Source organism: Pezoporus occidentalis, unplaced genomic scaffold (assembly GCF_034315485.1).
Source record: "Pezoporus occidentalis ecotype Australia unplaced genomic scaffold, CSIRO_AGI_Poc_V1 ctg8, whole genome shotgun sequence".
In the NCBI taxonomy this organism is placed as follows: domain Eukaryota; kingdom Metazoa; phylum Chordata; class Aves; order Psittaciformes; family Psittacidae; genus Pezoporus; species Pezoporus occidentalis.
In genome coordinates this window covers 6,244,184-6,271,866 of record NW_026916158.1, presented here as the reverse complement: position 1 = coordinate 6,271,866, position 27,683 = coordinate 6,244,184, and the positions used below count along the sequence as shown (strand labels likewise).

At 38.3% G+C, this 27,683-nt stretch overlaps 1 long non-coding RNA gene across 3 annotated transcripts in view; it reads right to left on the bottom strand.

The window, feature by feature from the left end:
• LOC134155793 (uncharacterized) overlaps window positions 1-27,683 on the bottom strand; it is a 74,578-nt gene that overhangs the window by 1,829 nt on the left and 45,066 nt on the right. The window contains exons 2-4 of one of the 3 annotated variants that reach the window (XR_009961726.1): window positions 8,252-8,370; window positions 7,642-7,785; window positions 3,603-3,718 (exon numbers count right to left, since the gene is read on the bottom strand). This is a non-coding gene — a long non-coding RNA (uncharacterized LOC134155793). Of the gene's footprint in view, window positions 1-3,602; window positions 3,746-7,641; window positions 7,786-8,251; window positions 8,371-27,683 lie in introns of all 3 variants that reach the window. The other 2 variants (XR_009961727.1, XR_009961725.1) reach the window with 2 other exon arrangements.

The following is a 27,683-nucleotide window of genomic DNA, read 5'->3' as shown; positions in this document are numbered from 1 at the left end:
GAGGGAAAAGTCTGCTTCATGCTTTACAGGATAAAACATGTGACACCCTCATTTACTTTGCTCCAAGGCACTTTATACAAATAAAAAGTGTTAGTGCTGGTGTATGGTGCACTGCATAGGAGATGTTTAAGGCTGACAGCAGCAAGAAGAACAAATATGACCCTTTGCTTTTATAAACAAATGGAAACTGACGTTAGTCTGGAATTTTAAATATCCCCTATCATCAAGAACACAGTAATACAATGTACACTGGCCTCTGCAAAGTGACATTACAGGCTCGTCATTTCTTCTTTTTATGGATGCTTTTTTTCATGTAGCTTAATGACAGATAAGGCACGTTTAGTAAAACTGTCTCTTTTACTGCTTTTCTTCCTTCAGCTTTCTGCAAAGACAACAGTGACCTTGCATAATCGCCTAGCCACTGCTTTTCAGTTTTTCTGACAATTAAAACAAGGTCTCCTGAAGAGAAGCCATGGAGGAAATACTAGAAGAAAGTCAATCATATCCAATAAAATTACTAAAACTGTAACTTATTCTAACTCAACATTATCCTGCTGTGTCTATCCATTAAGAATGTTTAACTGTCTGCCTTTGACTTCAGTTAATGAAGGAATATTTCTTATGTATTCTTTCTCACAAAGGATTACCACTGCAGTAGTATTGAGGAGTATTTGCACACACAGGGTTTGCTATTTACTTAACAGAAGTTGACCAAACCAGGTTTTGAGGATTTTTTTATTTGACAATTATGTTTTTAAAGCATAATTCTTGCAAAGGTGATCTCTAAGAGGCAAGGCTAGGTTATGAAGAGCAAACCCTCAATACTGCATGCCCTGTTGTGACAGCAACTCAGATACTAGTCCAATAGACCTTCACTGTTCCCAGAGAAAGGATGGGTTGGTTGGTTGCATCTTAAACTCTGCAGGGAGGGATGGTTACCCCAAAGATAAAATACTGCTTGGTAAACAACCAAGAGATCTTCCATATAAGGAGCAGAAAAGGCATTAGCATATTAGAAATAGTTTGCTTGGTTTTGGGGAGCAGAAGCTAAGTTGTAGCAAGAGCACAGGAAAAGTCAAAGAGCAGGACAAAGCAAGACAGACAAACAGGCTGTTCTAAGGAATTAAGACCCAGTCCCCAAAATGCACACACACACAGCTAGTTCCTACCACACAGAAAGTAATTCATGGATTGTTGGGAGACTTTGATTTTAGCCCTAAAATGAATCCATTAATCTAAGATCTTAAGGAAGAAACCAGGTATATGTCATCACCACTGCAAAATATAACAGGGATGTCCCCTGGAAGTTGTTGCATTATAGGAAGTTTCAGGCTTTGACATTATTTTCTGTCTTCTGATGAGCCAGAAAAAGAATTCAACTTTTGGGGAAAATCATCCCCTTTTCTGTTTGCTTTCTTCTTCCCTCCCTAGCCAACAGTCCTGCAGAGTATTGGCCAGAGAGCAAGCACATCATGAAAAAAACTGCGCAACTGGCATTCACAAGGGTATTGTGCATAAATAGATATTCGATATTAGGAAGAAATTAGATATTTAAAATTAGAAATTAGATTATTATATATTAGGAAGAAATTCTTCACTGTGAGGGTGGTAAGGCACTGGAACAGGTTTGCCCAGAGAAGCTGTGGCTGTCCCATCCCTGGAAGTGTTCAAGCCCAGGTTGTATGGGGCTTTGAGCAAGGTGGTCTAGTGGAAGGTGTCCCTGCCTGTGGCAGAGGGGACGGAACTAGATGACCTTCAAGGTACCTTCCAACTCAAACCATTCTATGATTCTATGCTGGCTACATGCTCAGCTACAGTGCAAAGTCCTGCACCTGAATTCAGAAAGGGTTGTCCCGAGGTATACGGTAACTGCTGAGCAATTTCTTTCTTTTGCAGTATGATACCTAACACAAGGAGGACATAAAGCAAACAGCAGTGTATTCCTACAAGTAACTATTTCTGTTGCCTGAAAAGACCCCATTCTCCACAAAAAAAGGAACTGGAGCAGCCCCCATGCACACCTTTACCTACATGATCAAGCTGAGGACTACAGGCTTTAACAAGAAACACATTTAACTACAGATTATGTTGGTGTCAAACATAGGCAGTAGAAGAAATCACTTAAATGGTTATCAGGAGAGCTCAATGCACTTTTTATCATTCTTATACTCTGCAGAAATGCCAGCCACCCCAAATGGATTATACACAGCATATGCAACATATACATGGGGGAAGGGAGCATCATAAATTAAAATATATCTTCCATATCAGAATGAAAAAGGAAACTAGCTCTGTAACTTTTGAACTGCTGAGCAAGAATGCCATCTACAGGCCTATATTACAATTCTTCTCAGCTAAATATGTAGAAATAAACATAAAGTGAGTACTCAGCATATGTTAATATGACTTTCATATGCTAATGCAGAGTTCATTAAAAATAAACAAATACAAGAGTAAAATACTTGGAACTCCTCTAAAAAAAAAAAAAAAGAAATCAAAGACTACAGACCCTAAAATACTAAATCTTTTATAGAATAACCTAGAGAGGATCATTATCATTGCAGCACTGTGTTCTGCATACATATTTTATGAAGAAACTTTTTGCACATACTTTAGAGGTTAGCAGTGCATTACATTTTGTCTGCTGCTTGATTTAACCAAATGCAATGCCCTGAGGCATTTATTAAAATCAGAAGAGAGGAAAATGTTATTGCTGTTAACCTCAGATTGTAACACATACAGTGTTTCCTAAAGAGAAGCTGTCATGCTTCTTGTTAGCCCTACTTGTCCAGCCCTATTGAATTGTTTTGATACTCATACCAAAATAGTTAAGAATGAAAGAATTCTACCTTTATATTACTTTTATGCAGAACTTCCATATCTATAGCTCTAGACTTGGTGACATTTTAAATCCTCGTGTGTCTACCATCAGTAAAAAAAGATTGAGAAAAATGTTGAGTTATGCCAGAAATTTTAAGGACAGCACGAACAGAAAAAAAAATGTAATGAAGAAAGTGACATGCCAAAATATCTGAAAATGGTAAGAAATTACCAGTTTTCAAACAGAAAGATTCTAAACCAATTCCTCATCCATAACCTCTGGCACACATGAATAACTCTGGCCTGCAAAGACAGTGTCCCAGTTTTGTGGGGGATTTTTATTTAACAAAATGTAAACAGATTAAAAACACTCCTGGAAAACTGAAAACAATCTATGTGGGGATTACTGTATACATGTAGTTTCAGTCACCCAGAGATGTGCTAATGCCTTCCTTACTAAGCCTGAATAAAATAAAATTCCAGATCAGTTCTCCAACAGAATTAATATATTGATTAGGAATAAGACAACATCAGAAATCAGCCACCCAGAGTACACTGTACTAAAATTCCAGTCTGATGCAATGCCCTGGCATTTAAGAGTGGAGGCTAGTTTGCATGACCTCAGCAACATATATAGAAAAAAAGCCCAGCATATTATGACAAAGCTTTACCAATTTGCTCAATCTCCACTTATTCACATCAAAATGGGGGGAGGAGGGGAATGCAACACAACATAGACACACCCAAAAATGTTATTAGAGTTACAGAGATGCAGATCATACCTCACTGTTGCCTCTCACTCCTTCTTCCAAGGAACATCAAAACTGTAAAACACAAAGCCCAGACCTCATACAGAAGAAAAGTCTTTCATCAACAGCTCTTCTGCCAGCTGTGTAGGCTAAAAGATGATAGGATTAGCTGGGACCTAGTGCAAATAAGGAAAGATCAGGTTGACTGTATGTTTACAGCCTGCCAAAACACATGCTGCTAGAGCAAACTCAAAGCTTGACTATTCAAAGAGAAAATTATGCACTATTATGCCTGTTGGATCCATGTGAAGTCATATCTTTAGATACAGTTCAGAAGAGCTGACAGAATAAGAAGGGAAACTGGAATCCTGTCAGTAGCCTGAATGAAAGCAGATGAATCAGCAAATGCCCCAGAATTAGCAGGGTTTAAGGTTTTGTTACTAAATACGGTTGTCACAAAACACATTTTTTCTAAAGCTCGAAGTAGCATCTTGTAAAACTTTAACTTATTTGTCAAATTCTTCATTGTTATATATTTGTTTCACTGACACTCATATACTTATAACCTCAGGCAGTTTGTCCTGTAGAGAATATATCAATTTAAACTGCCATATAGAACAGTTTTTCTCCCATCCTGTTCCTTCCACCCATATTTTCTCTCTTCCTATCTCAAATTATTCCAAGCCAAATAACTTCAAGCTCATGGCTTTTTTCCATTTCATTATTCAGTTTGTATGGCTGTCAAACAAATGAACTCCCTTTGATTTGTTTGGGTTTTTGAGTGTGTGGATATATTAATTCTTTGAATTGTAGGTACTGTTGCTTAATTTTCTAAATAATGCACTGATTACTCCATGTTGTCACCTAGCAAATAAAACTAAATGGCAAACTTCTTATTGGAGAATGATTTAAATAGTTTTACCTATAGGAACTGGACTTAAAGATGGCAGAAATACTTTATTACAGGAGCAAAAGTTCTCTATTACGTCTACTACACCATGTTTTTTGGTAAAATGTGGCATGATGTATAATGTCCTACACAAAGTGGCACATCTTAGATTCAACTTGGCTTCATAAAACTCAGCTAGTAACAATATCAAGTAACAGGTTCTTCTTTTTCTGATCATCCTGGAAAGTTTGTTTTCTGGATGAATATTTAGCACATAAAATTTGACTGCTTTGTGTTCTCACATCTTGACTGCAATCTCTGCGAGCTGTCTACTGTGAGAACATCCAGCCAAGGACAAAACAAGAATCCCGAGTAGACAGTGCTGCATGGAGGGGGAAAAAAAAAGTGGGAGCCATCCTTCTGGCCTTCTGAAGTGATTAACAAAGCAGCACATTCTGAAGATGTGAAGGGATTTCTCAACCAACATAAAAATCTCACAGGCTAAAAGGCAGGGAGTAAGGGTGCCTCCTCACACTGCCCTCAGCCCCACAATCAGCTAATGCTTCCAACCCTCTACCAAGAAAAGCACAAGGTCTAGAGATCTCTACTCACCATCCAGATCCAGATTATTATGGTTGGATTTGATGATCTTAAAGGTCTTTTCCAATTTAGTCAGAGTTTTCTCCAGAAAGAGTTTTAAACTGTAAGGATGTTGTTGACAGAAGGCTGCCAATGGTTGACCTACACCTTCAGCAAAACAAAAGTTCTTATTTCATAAATTTAATGATACAAGTTGAGTTACTAAATACAATACTTTGAGGCCAAAGAGATCACTCCAATGTGGAAATCTGTATTTCCCCCAGAAAGGGACATCAGAAACACAGCTGGCAGAGGTGAAAGAGATCCTTCAGTGAGTGGCCCAGGGTGGCCCTGAAGCTATTAGAGGCATCTAGAATGAATCCCAAGCTGCTCTTGGCTTGTAAGCACTTACACTGTATCACAAGTTTTCACATTTTCAAGGCAGAGAAGATGCCAGTGCAACAGATACATCTCAAGGTATAAAACGTGTAACTGTGATTCACTATTAGGTCACAAATAATATTGTGGTAGTTTCTGGGCTTTGCCCAAAGAGTGTTTTGGTCCCAACTCTTCTCTCCCCCACAACATATGTTGTAGTTTTTGGAGCTTCTATCTCACATCTCAAGTCAAAGGAAAACAACTGTTAGTGGGTATGAGATACAGGAGCAGGAAACTTGCTGCAGTTATAAGACAGATCTTTTAATAGGACTGTGATGATTAGGAACTGATGTGATCCCTTTGCTCCTCACACGTTTTCAGTCATCATGGGCTAATCATCAGTTCAAACTCTTTCACCCATAACCATGAGGACTCTATTCTAGCAGAAGTACCCAAGCGTTACCTATTTTACAGGCTTCACGGTGCTCCCTAAGGGTGACTGAATAATTAGTTTTGAATAATCTACAGGAATAAATTTACCATTTTTTAATGTATAATTAAGCAAGGAATCATTCCCTACTCTTCTAAACTTATTCCACTGACAAGTTTCTTCTGGGTGGTAAATGCAAGTTCTTACAGTTGCCAGGACCATGCCTACTTAAAAGTTAATCCATTCCTCTTTGAAGGTTAAGAAAATGCTAAGGAAAACAAGATATGAGGGCTTAGGTAAAGTGGGAGGTTCCAAATCACTGGAGCTCTGCTTATTACAGAGCTCTGCTGCTTCTGAAGCAGCAAAAAGCTGCACATGAATTTACCTTGGAGAGACTGTCCTGACCTCCATCCACCTTCTCTAATGATGATGGTTCCTTTTCTAAGTGGGAGATGTTTGCCATTTTACATTTACGCCTTGTGAAAGCAATTTTTCCGTCTTCTGTTACAGCACTAGGAGAGGGTGGAGAGGACAGAGAGGACCTTGGGAGCACTCGTGTGGGTAAATGTCTCAATGCAGAAATGAACAAGCTATTTAGTATGACAGAAAGCAAAGATCTAGGAGTGCCAGGTACACAATTTATGACCCTCATCCTACTTAAATCAACTGCCATGCAGCCCTTGACCCTTTCGTTCCTGGTGGTAGGCATATGCTGTCTGTGCACCTCTCGCTGCTTGCCTGAAGTCAGCCATCAGATGCTAAAATAGCAATTAGATTCCACTGGCAACAGTGTAACCAGGTTACTGGACAGTGTCAAAGACATTCCTCTTCGAGAGCTTTATAATTAGGGTAGAAAGGCAAGTGAAATAGTGTAGACATGCATTTTAAAAGTTCTGCCATCTGATCTAAGTTTCTGCTAAGGTGGGTGGAACAGGGAACATATGCTTCTTTAGACATGATGGCAGTATCATGTTAAAAAGGAAGGAAGGGGCTATGACAAATAAATTCAAGTTCCTAGTTCCCTAAGCAGGACCTATACCTTGAGAGAAGAAAATGCTTATTCTATTTCAAGAAAATAGATCAAAATACTCATTGTGCACAATTAAGGAGACACACTAAGAAAATATTTTTAGATGGGATTTCCCCTGTCTCTGAGTACCTCAGTATAGTCTCCTATAGGAATCATTATGTCAAAATCCATATCTAGCCCATATGAATTTCTAAACTAGTACCTGCCACCTCACCACAAAATACAACAAAAGAATTCAATTACCAAATTATTTTATTATACCACAGTAAAACCACACATAAAGCACGACTTAAAAAGCCTTTTGCTGATGCAACTCCAGATTCATTTACTAACTGCTTTTCTTAACAGTAACATGTCATACACACAGCCATGACCACAGCTTGCCAAAGCATTTTGGTATCAAGAGCTACCCTAAGAAACAAAAAGAATTACTGCTTCCTGTGGAACATGATGCTGGAACTCAGCCAGCAGCAAGATGGCTGAACTGTATTCAATTTAGAAACTGATTTTCCAGTCTTTCTCCCTGTATATGTTTACATAGAGAAAGCCAGAGACTATGGAGTGCTTATAGGTATAAGCTGTAAGTCTTTCTATGTACAAGATGCAAATGAACTAAATACTTATACTGAATTGCATATCCTCTCTTTCAATGGCTGAGAAGATAACCAACTATAAACATGTTTATTTCTGTTCAAAGTTCTAAATTACATCTATAAAACTTTGTAATCCAGCTCTTAAATGTCAGCAGACTTGAGAGCAAATTTACCTTTGGTCTGTAGGCAGCTGCCGGTGTTTAGGGCAGCCATTTACTCCACATAAACACAGCAGTAGAGCTGCTTTCAGATGTGGGTTTTAACCTACCAGGAAGACACAGCTCTCAAAGGGATGAATCAAATCAACATTCCTGCAACTTACAATTGAAAGGGGCAGCAGTACTGTGTTAATTGTAGCTCTTTTCCTAGCTATTTTAGCTTCCTTTTAATTGCTATTCTTGAGATTAAAGGAAAACTGCCCTTTCCTGCTAATCAGATTTTCTATGCAAAACTAGTCCAAGTTATTTATTCTGAGCTATTCTGGACAGCTATGAGGAGGGATAGTTCTATTATTTATTTTATACTCTTTCTTTCATAAGTTGTATTTTATTTCTTAGCATTCATCTATCAGCCAAGCTAGTAAAAATTGTTGCTTGTTGCTTTTTATATTACTGAAATATACTGAAATTATGTGAACTAATAATAATTATTTTATTTCCATAGTACCAGAATTAGACGTGCCTGAGAATAAAGAACCAAACTCTAGTGCCTTCGTAGCCAACCAGAACAGCAGAACTGAGTCCCCAAGTTAATAACACCAAGGACTTGGCTGAGATGAATTACCTTTTCTTATGCAGCTGAGATACTCAAATCTGCCAAACTGCTCTGGGTGCCCAGATCTCATTCATTTCAGCACACAATGCTAGTCCAAGTCCTAGTTTGGACTGAGCTGTAAGGCAGCTCTGAAAGAAAAAAAAAAATTAAACCTCTTAAATCTTACTTGAAGTGTCATTTCTTCTGTTCCTCACAAAAAACATGGATGGCAAGGACAGAAGTCCATAGCTCGTTTGGCCAGCCACCTCATTCCATCTGTAACATAGTATAAAGGGGTTATTTTTTCCGGGGGGGGGGGGAAGTCATCATCATCACCTGTAATTATAAAAATAAGTAATAGCCCATACATAAACTAAGAAGGGGCAGAAGAGTCTTCATGGCTTACACAGTTATTTAGGGAAGAACTCTACCTCTGAAATGTAAAAAACAATGATGGGATATTACTAACCTCAGACTCAGACCAATTGTCCCCTCAAGCACATGACTATGGGAAAGGTTTTATTTTAACTCAGCATGTGCTGTTCTCCAGGAACCATATGCTTCTCTAGCTCTGGATAGAGATTTGCTTTGGTAATTTTGGATGGTATAAGAACAGAAAGCAGATTGAGACAGATAGAGTCGCTCACCTATCTGCAGCCTTCAACCCACCAGCTCATTTGGAAGTTCTTACACAACATTAATTGACACAACAATTAACCAGACTCAAGAGTACTTGTTCTTGTAGTGGTAATATATATTTAGTATCTGCTATTAATGAGCTTTTGGAAAATTCCCATAAGATTTCTTTGAGCAGGGATACAAGATCTGTTATGTCCATAAAACACAATAGCTTGCAGCTGTGTTAACATGCTTAGAAGCACATTAATGACACTATATTATTAAGCAAGTTCAAAGACAGAGCAAACCATTTCAAAACCCACCCCAGACCCAACTGGATTTTCAGTCTCCTAACAGAAGCGCAGCTATCTGCTGGCTGATGGCATTGTTCAGGACCTCTCTGAATCTTCCTGCTTTTACCCGTAGCCCCCCAGCCATGAAGCAGCCTGATTAGGTTTCTCTCCCTACATCCTTCTTAATAGAGATAAACTTAATAGAAACTCTCTGCAAGATGCCAAAGAGAGCCAATGCAGATGCTCAAAAACACACCAGCCTGCAGGCAGAAGGCACAACACTTTGGCAGAGACCCTGAATGGAGCTCCAAGCTTTTGGGCACAGCTGGAAGCTCCCACCACACACAGTGCTAATGCTGGCAGCCATGCATCTACAAACGGGTGTATCTTCAAATCCTTTTCCCTTCCAAAATCAGAGATTAGGTATGTTACTAAGAGTTGCCTAGCTGTTGCTGTTTAAATGTCATTGCTGCTTTCTTATGCAAAAGTTATTCCTAAAATCTGTACAATCTCACGGTGAACTACAATGACTATTCTGCCCACAGCTCTACCTTAGTGATCTTAATGCAGAAGAAAAATACTCATTTCCACAGTGTAGACTACAGTCATACAAAGCTTGAACTGGTTTTCAAAATGCAGCAATACTCCTTATGTTTTCCATCAGGACCTTTTTTTTGAGGTAGCCCACTATGAAGGTACCACCACCACTCCAGTTTCACAACTGAATCCCAAAGCATCTTAAATCTTACTCAGCGCAGAGTACATGCCCTGCAGCATTGCCTTGAAAATAGTCATAAAGAAGGGTTGGAAGCTGCTGTTCAAAACAAGAGGCAGCCAAAAGGCAGAAGAAAGGCCACCAGTGGGGACACAATGAGCTGAGTGAGCCTGCAGAAAATATAGTGGGACACGTGGTGAAACAAGCAGAACACAAAGAAGGGAAGGAAAGAAGAAAAAAGAAAACAAAAACAAACAAAAAAAGGAAGAAAAGATTCTATTATCTACAGGGAAGCAGATGAGATGCGGGCAGCAGGTTAAGAAGCTTAAATAGCACTGAGGAGCACCCAGCATATTCAAAGTGTATTTGAAAACTGACCCTGAAAACGCACAAAGATGGCAAGAGGAATAACAGCCCTTTCTAAGATACCCCCTTATTTACTGTAGGCAGAAATTCTAGGGCACATGCCACAGGTGTCATCCCGTATCATAGGAGGGTTATGTCAGTTTTAGAGGGACACTAAACACCAGAAGTTTTGATTCAAGCACACATAGCCTTATTTTTACCAGAATTATCCAAATGCAAAAGTCACATCAAGTAATCAAGCAGGCTAATCCTCTGGAAATGACTAACTATAAAACTCTGCGGGAGAAGTGGAATGCCCCATCAGCTTCACCAGTGTTCACGGTAAAATAAATACATAAATTTTCTGATAGTTGAAGAGAAAAAAAAAAAAAAAATCACTGGCAGATGGTCATCCTAAGTGCTATGGTTTGTCACCATATATAATGAAAAATAAATAAACCTTCTGTTGCACAGTAGAAGAGAGAGGCTTGAACACCTGCTTCAAATTATTATACTATAAACATTCTTGGAGATTGGAAAGCTCTGTGTTTTAAGAAAGTGAGAAGTGCCATTGCCAGCTAAACTAAATTGAGTAGGCTTGGGTCCAGTAAGCGGTGAAAGAGAGAATTATGTGTGTAGCCACTGCTACATAGCTGATAAGAAAACTGAGTGGGCATGAAGTTAAAACCTAACATTGCAAAAATCCTGTCATTTTATGAAGTTCATACATAAATAAGTTGTGCAAATTGTATTTCTTAATGTACTTCAAGTATTTTCTTTTCAGGTTTTTCATCTCTGGAACCCCTTTGTAGCAACATGGATTATTTGAAATGAACAAATTAGGTACATTAGGTAGGTTTGGCTAAAATTGTTCATCCATTATCTAGCAAAGACTGACCGGATTACATTTTACTGTATGAGATGCAAGCTGTTGCCACTTCATCATTTCTTCCAAACCCATTCCAAAGTTGGATTCAAGTTCATGTCAGTATCCAATAGAGCTGTCAGTGCCTTTTGCTGATTCCTTCCAGAAAACATCTGCCTCCTCAAAGCTTTCATAATAAAATGCTGACAAAATACTATGGGGCTGCATGTCCAATAGTTAACCAAGAAAAATAAATGTCAACAGTAAGGAGATATTGTCCCAACACCCCTATGCACAGCAAGTGAATACTGGGAAATACATTCTTCTCTGTCCCATCAGATACATATACTTCAGTGATTCGACAACACTTTCTACACCGTGAAATGGGAAGAGCTAGCACACTTATCAAGCACATTAAATAGCAGAATGTCTTTTAAGTCAGTCTGTAATTTTATAAATTGGACAGATAGGAGCAGCTCTGCTAAAACATCGTTCAGTTGATGCAGACTACTGCATTCACAACAGGGATGCAAATGCATAATTAGATATAAAAAAGTACCAAGGAAATAGGGCATATTTTATTAAGCAAATATATTAAATTTATTATTTGTGTTCCTAGATACTTCAGGCTTTTTAGGCAGGCATCAGTATGCCACCTTTCAACATGGAAAATTGCTTACAGAAAACATATCCATATTGTAACTGAGTCTCCTTTATACTGCTTCTGCATATTCTTTACTGGTATTGCTATTCTTGTATAATATGTATTATTAAATTTGTGTCACAGCAAACTAGAGCAGTGAAATTGAAGAAATTCCAAGAGTTCCTGTAGTCTTCTCATTACCCAAAGGGGAAAACCAAAAGATATTTTAAGGTGGTGCTCTGTCTGAAAGCCCAGGTCAAACATTCAGCTATGAAAGCTCTAACAAAATGGGGTGCAAGCAGTGCTGTGCATGCTAAAAAGCAAGGGTGGGGAGAGCCAAGCATTTCCTGGGCAAAGCATGGGCCAGGTAACATGAAGGGGTGACCAGGTTAAAAGGACTGACCCATGCACAAGGAGTAGCAGCTGCAGATGCTCCCACTCACAAGAGAGTCCGGCACATTCATCATTCACTGGGGAGATCAACCCATAAACAGCTTCTAAGCTTTTTAGATAGGTTTTTTGGCAACCACCACTCCCAGATTCGCAGTATACTATGAATAACTGCTTAAAAACTTGACCTGGTTTTGTTCAGACTAGCCATAATTTTCCTCTCTAGAGCAGAGTTTGGGTTTTAATAACTGTATGTTGCATGTTCTATTTGGTTTGTGTTTGTTTCAATATTCCTACAACTATACAAGCCAGCTGTCACTGTCCTCATACAGCTCTAGGAACAGCAACTTAATACTTCTTGCTTTTTGGTTATAGTTCAGCCCAGAAATACTGACAGCGAAAGCAAACAGACCAGAAAGGTATGGGCTTTTTTTTTTTTCACTTTTTCCTCCCACACACATTACAAATGTACGTGTTGTAGCTGTCTTACAATCTACATGGAGGCAAGCTCCTCGAGCACCTAATCGGCATAGCTCCATCGATTTCGTTAAGCTTTAAGTTGAGCTAAAATAAGTAGTAGTCAGTTATTCACAAATGCTTTACAGTGTTTGCTTGAGTAAAAAATAATAAAGAATATTTGAAGACACCCAAATGCCATGCTAGTTGGTACATCTTATTATTCTACTTGAACTAAAAATAAAGGATTTATTTATAATTGGCTTGCTTTTCTCCAGATGAACAAAACTCAACATGTTTTATTCTAAGTATAAGCAGAAGTACTGCAGCTTTTCAGATTTGTCTTTCAAAGCCAGACACTGGGATTACAAAACTGACACCCACCTCTTTCCTGTTTAAGATTATGTTCAGGCTCAATTTTTTATATTTTTAATTTCAGTACAATGTGATAGTTACATAAGTGTGCCTTCCAGTTGTACTGAATCTTCAATCAGAGTTTTAAAACTATTTAAACATAGCTTTATCTCTTCTGGGCACAGAAATTATTGTGGAAGGTAATCCTGTTTATTATTCTCAGAATGTTAATGAAAATTATAGAGTATTTTTTAAATTACATTCACTTTATATGCTTTTACTTTTCACATTATGACATCTGGTTAAATCTTCGACTCACCATACTCCTGAATAACGCCACATGAGTGCATTTCACAGAGGGCTGAGTATGACTGTCAACAGCAGCTATGCAGAAGGAGAGACCATGAGAAAAGCAGACACCTGCAGGCTGAGCTTGCCTGGTATGTACCTTCTGTAAAGCCAGTCACAAAAAAAAAAAAAACGAAAAACAAAAACACCTTGTCAAGACCATTCCAAAGCCAAAAGCAGTACTTAAGACTTACTGTTTTTTGTAGTAAGAATCTGTAACTTCCTCTATTTGCCATTAAGCCTAAGGCAGTAAAAGTTCAGCCTCTTCATTAAAACGGAGACAAAAAAGCCTGGAGGATTCAGTGTCTGCTGTCCTGCACACATTGAGTGTTACATGTTTGCGCATCTGTCTGCTTCGCATCTGTTTTTAATTATGCAAAAGTGGCATTATGGAGAACGTAGCAATAATCCGAGTTTCAGATTTATAGAACTGAAACCTTCTAAATTCCTTTCCTCCACACTGATTGCTACTTGTTTCTATAGAAATGAAAGCCTGAAGGATAGAGTTAACATTGCTCAATGTTTTGATTAGGACCATACACCATAACCAAACAACAACATATGGAATTACACAGGCAATCCTTGATCTACTCCTCTTGTTGAAATGCTAAAGCAAGTTGAGCATGTAACCTCATACAATGCTTTTTACATACTGGAACTTGATGCATATGGGTATATAGAATTAGATTTATCTACATGAGTATTTCCAAGAATATAAAAACTAAAAAAGCAGTTTTACATTATCAGTTTAACAGTTCCTAAAAGTAGAAAAGCAAAAGAAATTACACAAATCAAACTTCCTGTGTGGAAAAGAAGGCCTTTACAAGATATATATTATTTTAAAATACTTAGCAGATCTAAAAGTTGCATGAAGTTTAGCTGAGACTCCTGTCACAAAGTGCTTGAGCACTGCAGGATATCAAGTTACAATTCCAGACACCATCACAAAGGCTCTAAGCCTACAGTGTGAAACGCATCCTTACTGAATATTGTGTACTAACACCTTCTGCAGGAACAGAGCCAGCGCTGAGATTCGGTGTGATGGCCAGTGAGAAAATTTTTGACTACTGCATTTCAGTTTTCATCATCTCCTACAATACAAATCTGCAAGTACATTGCTAAATTCACCAGCCTGCTCTTCCAGTCATTTAAACATAGTTGGCTTTCTATTTTATTAAAAAAATTAATCTGAAAGACCTACTTTTACAGCAGTAACATCAATATTTCATACTCTTCAGTTTGCTGTAAAGGCACCAGGCTGATTTGTACATTTAAAAATACAAGAAAGAAAAAGCACTGACCCTATCATATTATGCAAATATAAAATACCACCTCTGTCTCCAAGGGAACATCGCATTTTAATACAAAGCTACAGAAATAGCCTGAGAATTACAGCTAAAAAAAAAAAAAAACAACCCACAGCAGACAAAGCATTAAGATAAAGGAGATTCTCACATTCCTTAAAAAAGGGCTTCCTATGCCACAAAGCATTCCCAGAAGGACTTCAGAAAATTATTATTTTATTTCTCTGACATATTTGGCACATCAGGATGACAATGCATGTTTAGTAGTGTCCTAAATTGTCACACGTGATCTATTTTAAATGGCTGAATAAAGAGCCATTAAAAATGGGGCCGCATAGCAATGCTGATCATCAGCAACTCTCAGCCCAGCAATCCATCTCTGCCAGCAAAAGTTTTTATTCTACCTTTTCGTCCCTTTATTACCCATTTGCAGACTGACCCACTTATTGGCAATAAAGCCAGGTTCCTATTTTATTTATTTATTTATTTAAGGAAGCAAAGGCCTAATAATTTTGCCATGAAAGCAGGTGTGCACACACAGCTAGCAAGACAAAAGCTATTTGTATGCACTGGAGACCTGCTGATATATGGCCAAGATTCCTGCACTTCAAAGGAAGCTGTAAAAGTGTATGTTTAATCATGCTCTGAGAGGAGATGACTACCATGGGTTTTTCCTGAGGAATCCTCTGCTATCATCACTGGAAAGTTCTGAGCATCAGCTTAAGCTTTTTGCAGGGGGATGATGTACGCCTCAGTCTCATTTAATTTTGCAATATTGTCTGCTTCAATGTATATTATAAAACATACCAGCACAAAGTATAGCAATGTAACACAGAAATACCAAGAGAAGACATACAGAATGAATTACCCTTGTAACAGCCTCTGAGATGTAAGCACAGTAACATCGGCCAGCATTTTTTGAGTGTTTGTGTTTCCCTTTTTTTTCTTTTCCTTTATCTGTTTTTAAGATAGTAGCCTAAACTAAGAGTCAGCCAACAAAGTAACTACCCTACCTCCATTTTATCTAATCTACACAACACAAAATTAGGGCAGTGACACACTTCAATATGTATTTAGGCTCAAAAAGTCATTTGAGTCCCTCCGAGGTCAAACACACATTTAATTTATTTCTGAAACAGGGACAAACTTCCTTGTTTAAGTGGAAACAGTAACAAGCAATAACATGCTATGGAGATTAATCATGGCTACTTAAATCACATCACATGGGAAAAAACTTAAGAGACCTGTATCTCTCACCTGCACTGTCTTCTGACATTTTGAGCTGAGAACCATGAAATGCATTCATCTTCAGTTTAGGGTACCCCTTTGATTTTTGCTACTCAAAAACTTTTCCATCAGCAAAATGACTAAGTGTTTTCTTCCACCTCTTAACCTCATCCCATTCATCAGTACTAATGCTGCACATTAAACACAGGATGATATCACACATAGCCTCAGCTGAACTCAGGATTACAGCTGTTTTAGATATATGGCTGGTGGCATTGCTAGAGGCAAAGTGTTTTGTTCCTCTGTTTTTCACATACCACCACTTCTAGCATTCCCTACATTCCACACACTACAAGTAGAGGCCTAATATCAACCTTTAAACATGTACAAGGTTCCTGCACTAAAGGAGAAAGGACACTATACTTCATATCTGTTGGGAACAGTTCAAGACTAACAGATTTTAAAAGAAGAGGATCTAACTAGGATATTGTGATTTTTGTCTGCTACTGAGTAGAGCTAATCAGTAGAACAGAATATTTAGGAATCTCCATTAGAAGAGGTTTTTCAGAACAGTTTAGACAAACATCTGCCAGGGAGGCAAAGAGATTAGAAAATCTCTGGTATAGGAAAGAAAGCAAAAGCTCACTTCTAGAGTTTCCGCCTGCTTAATTCGGTATCCTGCACGCTGTCAGTATTCTAGCAAAAAAAAAAATTAGAGAGCTAAGTCACCTTTCCTGCTGTAGAGTACAAACTCAAAGTCAGAAATGGGATTATAAACAGGAACTTGGAACACTGGTTTTTCTGTTCCTTCACAGCAGATGCATTGTATATGTTTCTACTCACACATATGTTTCTATTCACATTGTGAGGGTGGTGAGACACTGGAACAAGTTACCCAAAAAAGTGGTAAATATTCCATGCCTGGCAGTGTTCAAGGCCAGGTTGGACAAAGCCTTGGGCAGTATGATCTAGTGTGAGGTGTCCCTGCCCATGGGAAGGGGTATGGAACTAGATGATCTTAAGGTCCTTTCCAACCCTAACTATTCTGTGATTTTATGATACACATATATGCATACAAAAACATTCATAGTCATCTGACCTACAAGTAGGAAGCACTACCCAAGGCTGACTCTGTGCCTGGGTGGACCCCATCCTTTTTTAACACAGCAAGTGTTTGACTTCAAAGCATAGAATCATAGAATAGTTAGGGTTGAAAAGGACTTTAAGATCATCTAGTTCCAACCCCCCTGCCATGCTCATTTATCCCATGAAATGTTTCCCTGAGGCTAACCTGTGTGCTCTCCTCTATCTCACGTTGGAGGGTGGCACCTGAAGGGCATACTGATGCCTCTGCTATCCCTGGAGCAGAGCAGGAACGCATCCATTCAAATCCCCCTCAGCAGCACAAAGCAGCCTCCACTCAATACTTAAGGAGCAGAGGAGTTTCCCTCCTGGCTTTGCCTCCTTCATCTACAGTGAATACTCCATGATGTTTCATAGGTTATATTTTTATACACATTTTACCTCTATTTTTTAAGTTTTATTTAGTAACAAACAGCTTGTCTCCTTAACAGTAAAGAGCAAAGTGACAAAAAACAAATTAGCTTCTAAATTTAAAACTGTGTTATGTTGTCAAGGCAACTGAAAAAGATCTACAATTACATAAACCAAATAATACATACTTGTAAGAACAGAACCAAAACTGATTCTGGAAAGAGGTGGTCTTGGAATATAATTACACTAAAATAATGAGCTAATAATTTTAAAACACATTAGCAAAAGAGGTTGCATTTGAAAAAGTCAAACACTCACAAGTTATAGTCAGGAAATGGCTTCCAAGAGACAAGCAATGAAATCTATGTTTGCTTCGTTACAAGCAATGAAGTTTGTAATGAAGTTTGCTTCATTACATTATAGGTACAAGTTTGCTTCATTACAAGTTTATAGGTACTCCCAACACAGACACAGTAGTCAAAAAATATCTTCTGATGCAAACAAATCATGTCATGAACCTAAATGGTAGAAGTGAATTGTTCAATGCCCAGCATTGTAGAGTAGTACAGCAATGGGAAACCCTTCCAGGACTTCTTTATAAACTTTTGCTCTTCATTGAAAGCTACGGTTTTCTTTGGAAACAGTCAAATTCGTTCATGAAAGTCAAATCCTGAACAAGCAAACAGCCCCCAGCCAATCAAGTGAGCAGGTCTGCTGCAGGAAGAGATGGATCCAGACACAGGTCCATCAACCCTACATGATGTGGCAGGGAAGCTGCCATGGTGACGGATACAGGGACACCCCAGCTGACCACATGACCCTATTGTAGTCCAAAGGTCTTACATAAAGAGTTCAAGCCCTGCCTCAAGCAGTAGCAAGTTGGTAGTCACACCATCCAGCACCTCCTCCAGCTCCTGAATTTAGTGCCCATGCCACCAGGTGATAGCAGGAATCCATAGCATCCCTCTGCCCTATCAACCTTCACCTCTGAAACCATGTTACATGTCACACTAGTGTTAAACTCAAGATGTCCCAGTAGCAGCATGAACCCCAAAGCAGCAAAGAAATCAGGAGACACAAAAAAGGATTTCTCTTCACTTCCTTCAAAGAATCCCCCTTGTCCCACATACGCAGGCCTAAGGAGACCATGGAAATTGGACAACAGAAATAAAAACATTAGCATTTGATGCTGCTGAGCAAAGTACCCACAAAACCTATGCATTTAACTAGAAATTGATCACCTTACTGAGCCCTGCAGCTAAATACCCTCAGTAGACAATATGGGACTTTCTTTGTAAAAGCAGTTATAGAAGTTGAAAAATAAGAAAGAAAAAGAAATCTGCAATCAAATTGCCAAATTCAATGTAATAAACATTTCTTGTTGACCTTCTACAAATGGAAAGAATATGTTACTAAATATAATAAACAAAAAAACAAAACCACAAAATTAAAACCACATTCTAAAGTAGGACCATAAAATAACTATTGCATATAATATGTTTGGTGTGTTCCTTAATTCATCTGGATATGTTAGTTTTTTAGTTGTCTGTAAAGACCGTGACCAGAACTAGAAGTGTTCTCCATCAAAACCTGTACAAGAAAAATAGGCCTGGACTTTCCTCCCTTCATGACATATGAATTACTAAGCAGCTTCAACCCCACACCTATTTAAGAAAATAAAGAAATCCTGTTGGTCTCCCTCTGCTATTCCACTCAGTCAATACCTGGATAACTCCTAGCTATTGGGCTTCAGCAGCTTCCCCATAGCTGAAGCAGAGATAGACTCTATGTAACCATAGAGACACACAAACTAAAAAAAAAAAAACACACAAAAAAAAAACACAAAAAAAGCCCAGCACAAAACAAAACACATTTCCCCATCCTTGACATTTCTTTCGTAAAGGACATCTCAACATCTGCAAATCTTTGTTCTCGTTCTCCTTCCCTAAACCAGGTTAGGGACCATTGTAAAGACCTGAGTAATAAACTAAGCCTTCCAAATATCTACGGTGCATGTGTTGTTGCAGCAGGGTAGATATCTCTGCTGCCTGTCCCACTCTATTTATATTCTTTCCCAAAGGACAATTTAAAGGCCAAAGAGTTTCTGAAAGCTTTCTAGTCCTCTACTTCTGTAGCTTGCTGTTGCCAAGACAGATGAGTATGAACAAGACAGAGAAAGCTGTTTTCAGCTGCAGAATTTATGGGACTGGCAAGCCAGTAACAGATTTCTAATTGGATTTGTCTCTTGCTATTTTAATTTGGGGTGCTTGGCTATCCAAGCGCAACACAGTAAGTTTGAGAGCCCCTGAAGTATCAGGAGTACAGCCACTAAAATAACATGTATAAGCACAGCAAGTTGCCTTTCACATTCACTCCCATACATGAATAGCCACGATTGTCAAGTGAAGACAGGAAAGTACTTCTCTCTGTGTCCAAGAAATGTTTGGTATTTCTTTGTAGCATGTCATAATCCCACAGCGTGACTGACTAGCCTGATGGTGTTTCAGAAAGCTATCTGCTGATTGTCTTTTTGAGGTATAGCCACAAGATACACAGTCTTCCTCACTAACCAGACATTACACTCAAAATGAACCTTACCTCTTCTAAATCCCTTTTCCATGTGCCCTATAAAATGACAAGCTTACAGCAAATCATCTGCTCAAAAAAAGTTACAGAAAATATACCTGCATTGCAGGTGCCAACTAGGTATTAATTCAAAATTCAACCCCACCAAAGGTTGTTCCATATGAACGTGCTTGGTCTCTGCAAGAGGCAGACATGACTGACTACATAAGTGACAGAATTAAAAATTTAGCCATGCTCCTTCTGTATACTGGTGTTAACCCTCTACGGATGCCAGCAAACTATCCAAAAGCTGCAGTAGTTGTCTAGATGTGTCTGTAAATTACTTCTGAGGGTTACCTGAAATATGACTGGGTACCAGGAAGCTCTGAGCACTATACTATTAGGAAGAGAGAGCTGGAAGGGCTCTTGGGCCACCAACACCAGCCATCTCCCTATTGACAGGAGAAACCCTTACTGTATCAGTCCAGTCCCTCCTAAAATCAGTTATGTTCTTGCCCAGTATTCCCAGACCTCCTGCAGCTAGAAACTTTCAGTTAATTTCCAGCCTAAATTTATTCAAACTTAGTTTATATACCTGTGTCCAGCTAACAAAAAAAAACAAATCCTCTAAACAGCTTCCCCCCTTTCTTTTCTTCATCCCCAATGTACTTACACAGGGTAATCACATCCCCTCTAAGTCTTCATTTTGCTCAGCTTAACAAGCAGAGCTGCTCCAGCCTCCCACAGGACCAGCTCTCCCAACCCCCGTCAGCCTTTCCAGACATCTGTTCCAGTCCCAGCTGGGTTTTCCCCAAGCACAGGTAATCACAGCTCCAGACAGATTTCAGATGAGAACTCGACAGCACCTTTCACAACACAGAGCATCACATTAACAGGTCAAAAACACCCTGTGACCAAATAAAGACCCCAAAGGGGGGCTGTTGTTGCTGAATGATGTGAATATCATTAGTCCTCAGGACACAGCCCTGAACTTGCACTACTCAATTTTATCCAAATTCTATTATTCTAGGCTTTGAGCTTGTGTAATTCTGTCTAATTAATCCAATCCTCCTCAGTGTTGACACTGTCTCCCAGTTTTAGGTCATCAGCAAATTTCATTAGCACATTTTAACTTTTGTGCCAAAGTCATTAATTAGAATATTAAATAATATGTCCAAAGCCAGTCACCAAGAAAGTACACTGACAGTTACCCTCCAGCCAGAGACTCGCTCTCTTTCAACATAAACTATTGTTCTCACATATTTGGTCCACTTCTTAGGCCCTTTACATTTTTCCTATTAAATCCAATTGTCCCCTGTTTAACTAATAATTAGCTTCCTGGAAACCCTGTTCCATGACTTAGCCTTTGGAGACTAAATTAAATTTGTCTGTTTATGCAGGCAGGGAGGGTACACAAGGATACACATTGCCCAGATTTGTGGGAAATGATCACTGGGGCATTGACCCGTGCATGGGGCAGCAACCAAAGCTGCCCTGACAACTTCTGTGTGAGCAAGAACCATGGTCAGAGCCCAGCATCATGCTTTACACCAACCAGAGGGCTAAAATGGCTGTTGTGGCTACCTCCACCTAAATTTCCTGGGTGGTTTAGCACCAAGGGTGGTCTGTCACATCCCTGCTCTTTGATAAAGGAACATATATCACAAATGGTGTTAAAAAAAACACAGCCAAAAGAAATCCCTCACCAACCACCAAAAAAAACCACACAAAACACACAAACCAAAATAAACCTTCATACAAAGTTTGTTATACTAAAGCATCATGAGTACAAGACATTTTCTAGAAGAGTTCCCTGGGCAACACAGGTATTCCTATAAGGATATTTTCAGTCTTTTGCAGAAATGACAGGAACTTCAGTGAGGTTACACCAGGGATTAATGTGACCCACTCTTTGATACACTCAAAGCAAATCAATTTTTCATGGGCCTCAAGCTGTGAATACCTGCTCAGATAATTAAAACACTCAGCAGGGAACCTATTCAAAAGGTCATCTTTTAACAAAGATTAATTCAATTTTATCTCATACCCATAAAATTTGAGACAAAATAACATCAATAGATTACTCAGTGTATCTCATATTGGCATTAAAAAATGCTACTTATATATAGTAGGAGTTAGAAGGAAATTGCACATGCACCTTATACCATGTAAAATTAATGCAGGATATTGTACTGTTGGTCCCTCAGCAGAAGATAAATAAAAGCATTTTTTCTGTAGCCCAATCTACATAAACAAAAAAAAAAAGTTATTATATTGCAGCATGCTTAAATTCTACATATTCCTAGGTGCAAATAGAGGATTATATAGTACTAATGTAAACTTTCCTTTTGCAAAGGATTTTGTGGATGCATCCAGCTTTCGAACCAAAGAAAGTCTTTTTTCACACAGCAAATAGTTACACTGTGCAACATGGAAAATGTCCTCCTTCCTTTCTCTTTCCCAGGCAAGCAGAGTATAGATGATATCTAATAGATTAATTCAAGAACAGGAAAAGTTTTCACAGGATGCAATTGGAAAGAGAGCAAGCCCTCGATCCAAATAGGACTGAAGTCTCCAAGACTGGATGCTGTTCTCTGGGCATTTAATAGTAGTCCAAGGAAATAAAATTGGTTGCCAGTCTTATTTATGATCTGTACCAAAATGACTGATTACCATCCTTCAAAAGTGAGACATCTCAAAATTACGCAGTTTGGCTTGATAAGCTGATTTGAACTAGTCCATTTAATCTATCATGATGGTCTTCATTTCACCATGCAGTATGCATGAAACTGACAGTTGCAAGAAATCAGTACCTAAAAAAGCCAAAAGTGCATATTTCTGGAAGTAGATTATTTCCCCTTTTTCTGCATAGGCAAATCCATGCATCTGCTTGGAAAGCTTTGCAAGACTTAACGTTTGGACTTTCCTTTAAATATGTTTAATTCTGAAGTTGTTTAAGGGATTTTGATTCGGTTTTTTTAATCTTTGCTGTTGCTTCTTTTGGTTTTTGGTTTGTTTTTTTTTAAAAAAGTCCTTCTAAAAGTGGAAGTGAAATCTCAAATCTGACACTCCGTTATGATTACACTAAAAATCCAATTCCAACATACTGGTATTTGTATGTTGCTGCATTTATCACAGAGAGATTTATGCCTCTCTGTCTTTATCCTAAATGCTTCTAATTGGTACCTCACACTGACATTTGGTTTCAAAGGGTCAGAAGATGTGAAACAAGAATCAACTTTTGCAGTATCAGAACTATTTCATTCAATTCAAACAATGGTGAAATTATGGACTGTCAAAGAGATATGGGTGCTGTTTGTATTATGCGGGAGTGAGATCTCGAAGGATGGGATTTTGATTTCCCACCTGGCTCTCAAAAAGAAAAAGAGAAAGAAAAACACTCTGCCTCTAAATTTAATTTGACTCTTCAGAAAGGCTACCAATTTCAGGCAGCAAAGAAAAAATTCCCTGAAAATGAAGAGAGGCCTTAGCAGAAAGTGAGATAAATATTAATACGCTTGTCTCCAAGATCAAACCCAGACTTTTACAACAGATAAAGAGTGGCTGAACCAAGACAAGATGCTGGTTTTTTTAACACACTTCAGTAACAACTGCTAAACCAATGGGAAATTCATTTATAATATTATAGAATACCCCAGTCAAGTTATGAAATATTACAGTGTAAAATGCAAAATGCAACAGGACCCTTTTAAAATTAATTATTGTCAGTCCTTACGAAAGAAAATAAATAACCAACAGCAAAAAAATGTAATAAAAAAACAGCACAGTAGCTTTTGACAGACATTGAATGCCAGTGTTTATGGGCCCAGCTAAAAGCGGTCTTTGCATTCTTTTCTCAAAGCATTAAAGTGCAAGAACTCATCTCAATTTGTAAAAACACTGAGTAGTAGGAACATCATCACTGTCTTTTCCATTTAGTAGACAATGTACATTTGTGCAAGTTGACTGGGGTGTGGGAGAAGCTAAAATATATATTTCCATTTGTCTAAAGCTTGTGATTTTAGCCAAGATTTGGCTTACGGTTCATGCATTATTCATCAAATAACTGCAGAGTTCAAGCCATAGCCTTACACAGATGAAAAAGAAATTAGCATATATGATAGAATGTGCAAAACAAATCTAGGGGAAGCCTTTCCTTTCTTCAGTGAACTGACTGGCAGAAAGCAGTGGCTTACAAGCAACAGCAAGGTGAAATTTAAATGCCATGTTAATTTTTATTAATCAAAAAAGGAAGCAGTCATGCTCCAGCATGATATTTCCGGAGATACAGGGTTTGTTCGTAATTCCTTAAAAAGTAAGAAAATTATTTCAGCAATATGTTTTCTCATCTGTGGATTATTCTGAGCAATTTCCTACTATAACGGAAAAGATCTTCACACTGATGCAACATTTGAAGGAAAACTCCAAGTACTCCAAGTTCTCCAACAGGATTTAGCACCTCCACCATAAAAAGGCGAGATGCTGAGACTTGGAGTTATTTGGGATTTATGTTTAGACTTCAGAAATCTAGCTGTTTCACCAGAAAGGATTAATACGGAGGGGGAAGTGTTAGCGTACGTTGTTTCTCCTCTAGGAAATAAATACTCCCCAGTGACATTCATCTAAAAGAGAAGGAAACTTGCTGTCAGACAGCTAATCTTTACTCCAGACATCCACCTTTTGCAATGACAGGATGTGAGCTGTTCCTTTGAACACATAAAAGCAACACACTGCTTCTAATGGGAGGAAAGACCTCAGAGACCACAGGTGTTTTTAAAGAATATATTAGTAAGGTAATGTTAAAAAAAAAGTATTTTAAAGACAAAATAGCTTTTTCTTCTTAAAGTTATTAATTCTCTTAAATATGCTTCATGGGTCATGTTTGTCAACTCTATTTTAAAGATATTTGTGTCTAAGAGATAACACTTTAGTTACAACATTTCCTTGTTCAGCATGTAACAAGCTGTTGCCAGCAGCTGTGCCCTCATAATTACCAAAAAGAAACAAAACAAACAAAAAAAAAGAATAAACAACAAAACTTTAACAGAAAACAGAGGATGGGAGAAATGCTGCTAGGTCAAGATTAAGAGGCAGAGAAAGGTTACTGTCTGAGGTGCTCATAAAAACTGAATGTTCATTCACAGAGTGCATTTCACTGACTGAGAACCAAACCTTTTTTTCACTTGATCTTTAACAAATTCCTGAAACTCATAGGGTCACAGCTGTTGCTGATAATCTGTTAGTTCTACCTTACTGCAACAACATGGAGCTACCACCAGTGAACTGGATGATGAAGAGGAAAACTTAGCAATTCATTAGAGAAAGGTAGACTTTATTCTTTTGATGATAGATGAGAACTATATTCCACAAAGACACCCTTCATTCATCTCTATTGCCATGTAAGAACTTCAGGTAAGAAACTAATCTCAGTATTTCCCAGAACTCTCCTCCCACAGCATCCCAATATGGAGGTTCTGCAGTTATTTGATGTGCTTTTAGAGAAACAGCAGTCCCATTGAAAATTTCTGGTCACTGAAGGAGTTTCAAGCTTATACTATGCTCATCTTGAGAAATTAAATCAGATAGATACAAAAGAAGGTAACAGTGAACTCAGGCAGACTAGATTAACATGTAGTTAAAAGACCATCATCAAATGATGTTCTATGCTGCTTCATAAATCAGTTCAACTCATGAAAACAAATGTAATCATACACTATCAAAATTAAGGACAGTACATTACTTTTTGGAAAATAATATTGCAGCTAAGATGAAGACTGTATGAAGGACTAAGGAAAAGAATAAACTCTTCTTCATAGCCTATTGACTTGTAACATTCTGATCAGAATTGAGATATATCAGAGCAGCAAATGCAATATGAAATATGGCTCATTGAGATATGTGGACTGTGTACACTTTAAAAATTCTAAAGATAGCAGGCAGAATAACACAGGAACATTTCATTTATCAAATAGAAGCCCCTTGTGCTTCATGGTTTGTTTGGGTTTTTTAATTTTGGATTTATTTTGCATGAAGTGAAAATGAAATTCACTTTTGGAAGACAACTTTAGGTAAAGTAAGAAAAGCACTGACAGTTATCACTGGACTAGAAAAGAGCACCAGTGATGAGAAGCTGATCGAGCTGAGGAGAAAGGCAGAAAATTCTGGAGGTAAGACGAATGGGGAAGGATGCAATAACAGCCTCAAATGGGTAAAAGCCACTTCAAATGAAAAGATTTTGTTCTACATCTCTGTCCATGGGGGACAGGACAAAAGCATTTGACTTCATATTTAACTTCACATTTCTGGCAATGATAAAAACATATTGGAAAATCCTGGCTGAGAAGCATGCAAAAACCATTAGCAGAGTAGAGATGGATATCAGCTGGGATAACATTGATAGACCTGGATGTGCAAGTGATCCCTTGCCTAGGATCCTGTCCCACCTTGCAGGCTACCAAGTTGAGAAGCACATTTTTTTTAATGTTGGAAGCAGTGAATCAGATGCTGTAGGAGATGCTCACAGATGTGCAAAATCTATCTGCAGGACTTCCTGGTTTTAGTAGGAACATTCTTTTCTGCAGAAACTTTTGACATTGAGAGTCTAAAACAGTGCAAACAGAACCTCAGACTTGATCCAAACTGAATTCCTTCTTAAAAAAAAAATAAATAATAAAAAAATTCATTCTGTTTACATTAACATGAGGTTTTATATTACATCTTTGAAATTATAAAAAGAAAGCTTTTCTTCTTTTCTTTTAAATAGGTGAGTTGAAGATTACAAGGAGACAAGGCAACATAACCGCATTTGTTTGTCGTAATAAATGTAACGTGTTACTGTACAATTGCTAACTATACTTGACCCATTTGGTTGTAATATTCTTGCTGCCTGGGGGCACACTATCAACCCTTTCACTCTGGGAAAGGTATCTAACAGTTTTCTTAAATCACCTGTTTATTTTCATTGCTTGCTGACATGCTCTGCACTTGAACATAATTACAGTTCCCTCAAAAATGTAAATAAAGCCTATCTGTTTCCACCTAACTCAATATATTTGGCATATATTCCTTTGGAAAAAAATAATTAAAAAAAAAAAAAAGAAAAAACAAAAAACCATACTGTCCTTGACAGCAGAGGCTTAGGCTGCCTATTATAGACAGACTAGTCCTCAAAAATACCTTTCTTGTAGTCCTAGGAACAAAACACACTCTGAGGCAATCCATTTCAGGAGACAGTTTTCTGCAACCGCTATCCTTTCTCGCTTCTCCTCTGAACTTCTGAATGTGCCAAGGACTCTATCCACATCCATGGTTTTACCCTGGATGCACTCTTACGCTCAATTTCCACCTGCTTCATACTATACAGAATAGCCACAGATTCTGGCAGCACCTCTTCTAAACTCAACCTCAAAGCCCATGTTTCAGCCTTATCCTCCTTTTTCTCTGTTTCTTGCTGTTGATCATTTACTGTTGCATAGACAGGCTGCTCAGCTACCCATTCCCCTCCTTCCCTACCCAGCACAGTAGCAGCAATCTCTCCCCACTTTTATAACCCGTCCCTGGTTTTGACCTAAGACGCATCTGTGTACACTCAGAGACTACCACAATGAACACCCTATGCATGGGCAAACTGGTTCCCAAACAAATTCTGCACTCTTCCATCTTCTGCAGTTCAGTATTACAGCCCATACCGCTAACCTGATAGTTTACTTCTTGCCAGATCATCAGTTTTTCAGGCAGGGAGTGGGTCCCTCTGTATGACTTAGGTTGCTGATAAAACACCGTAGGAAAAACTACAAGATAAACGTAAGAAAAATAAATCCCCCTTCTCAAAAAAAAAAACAAAAA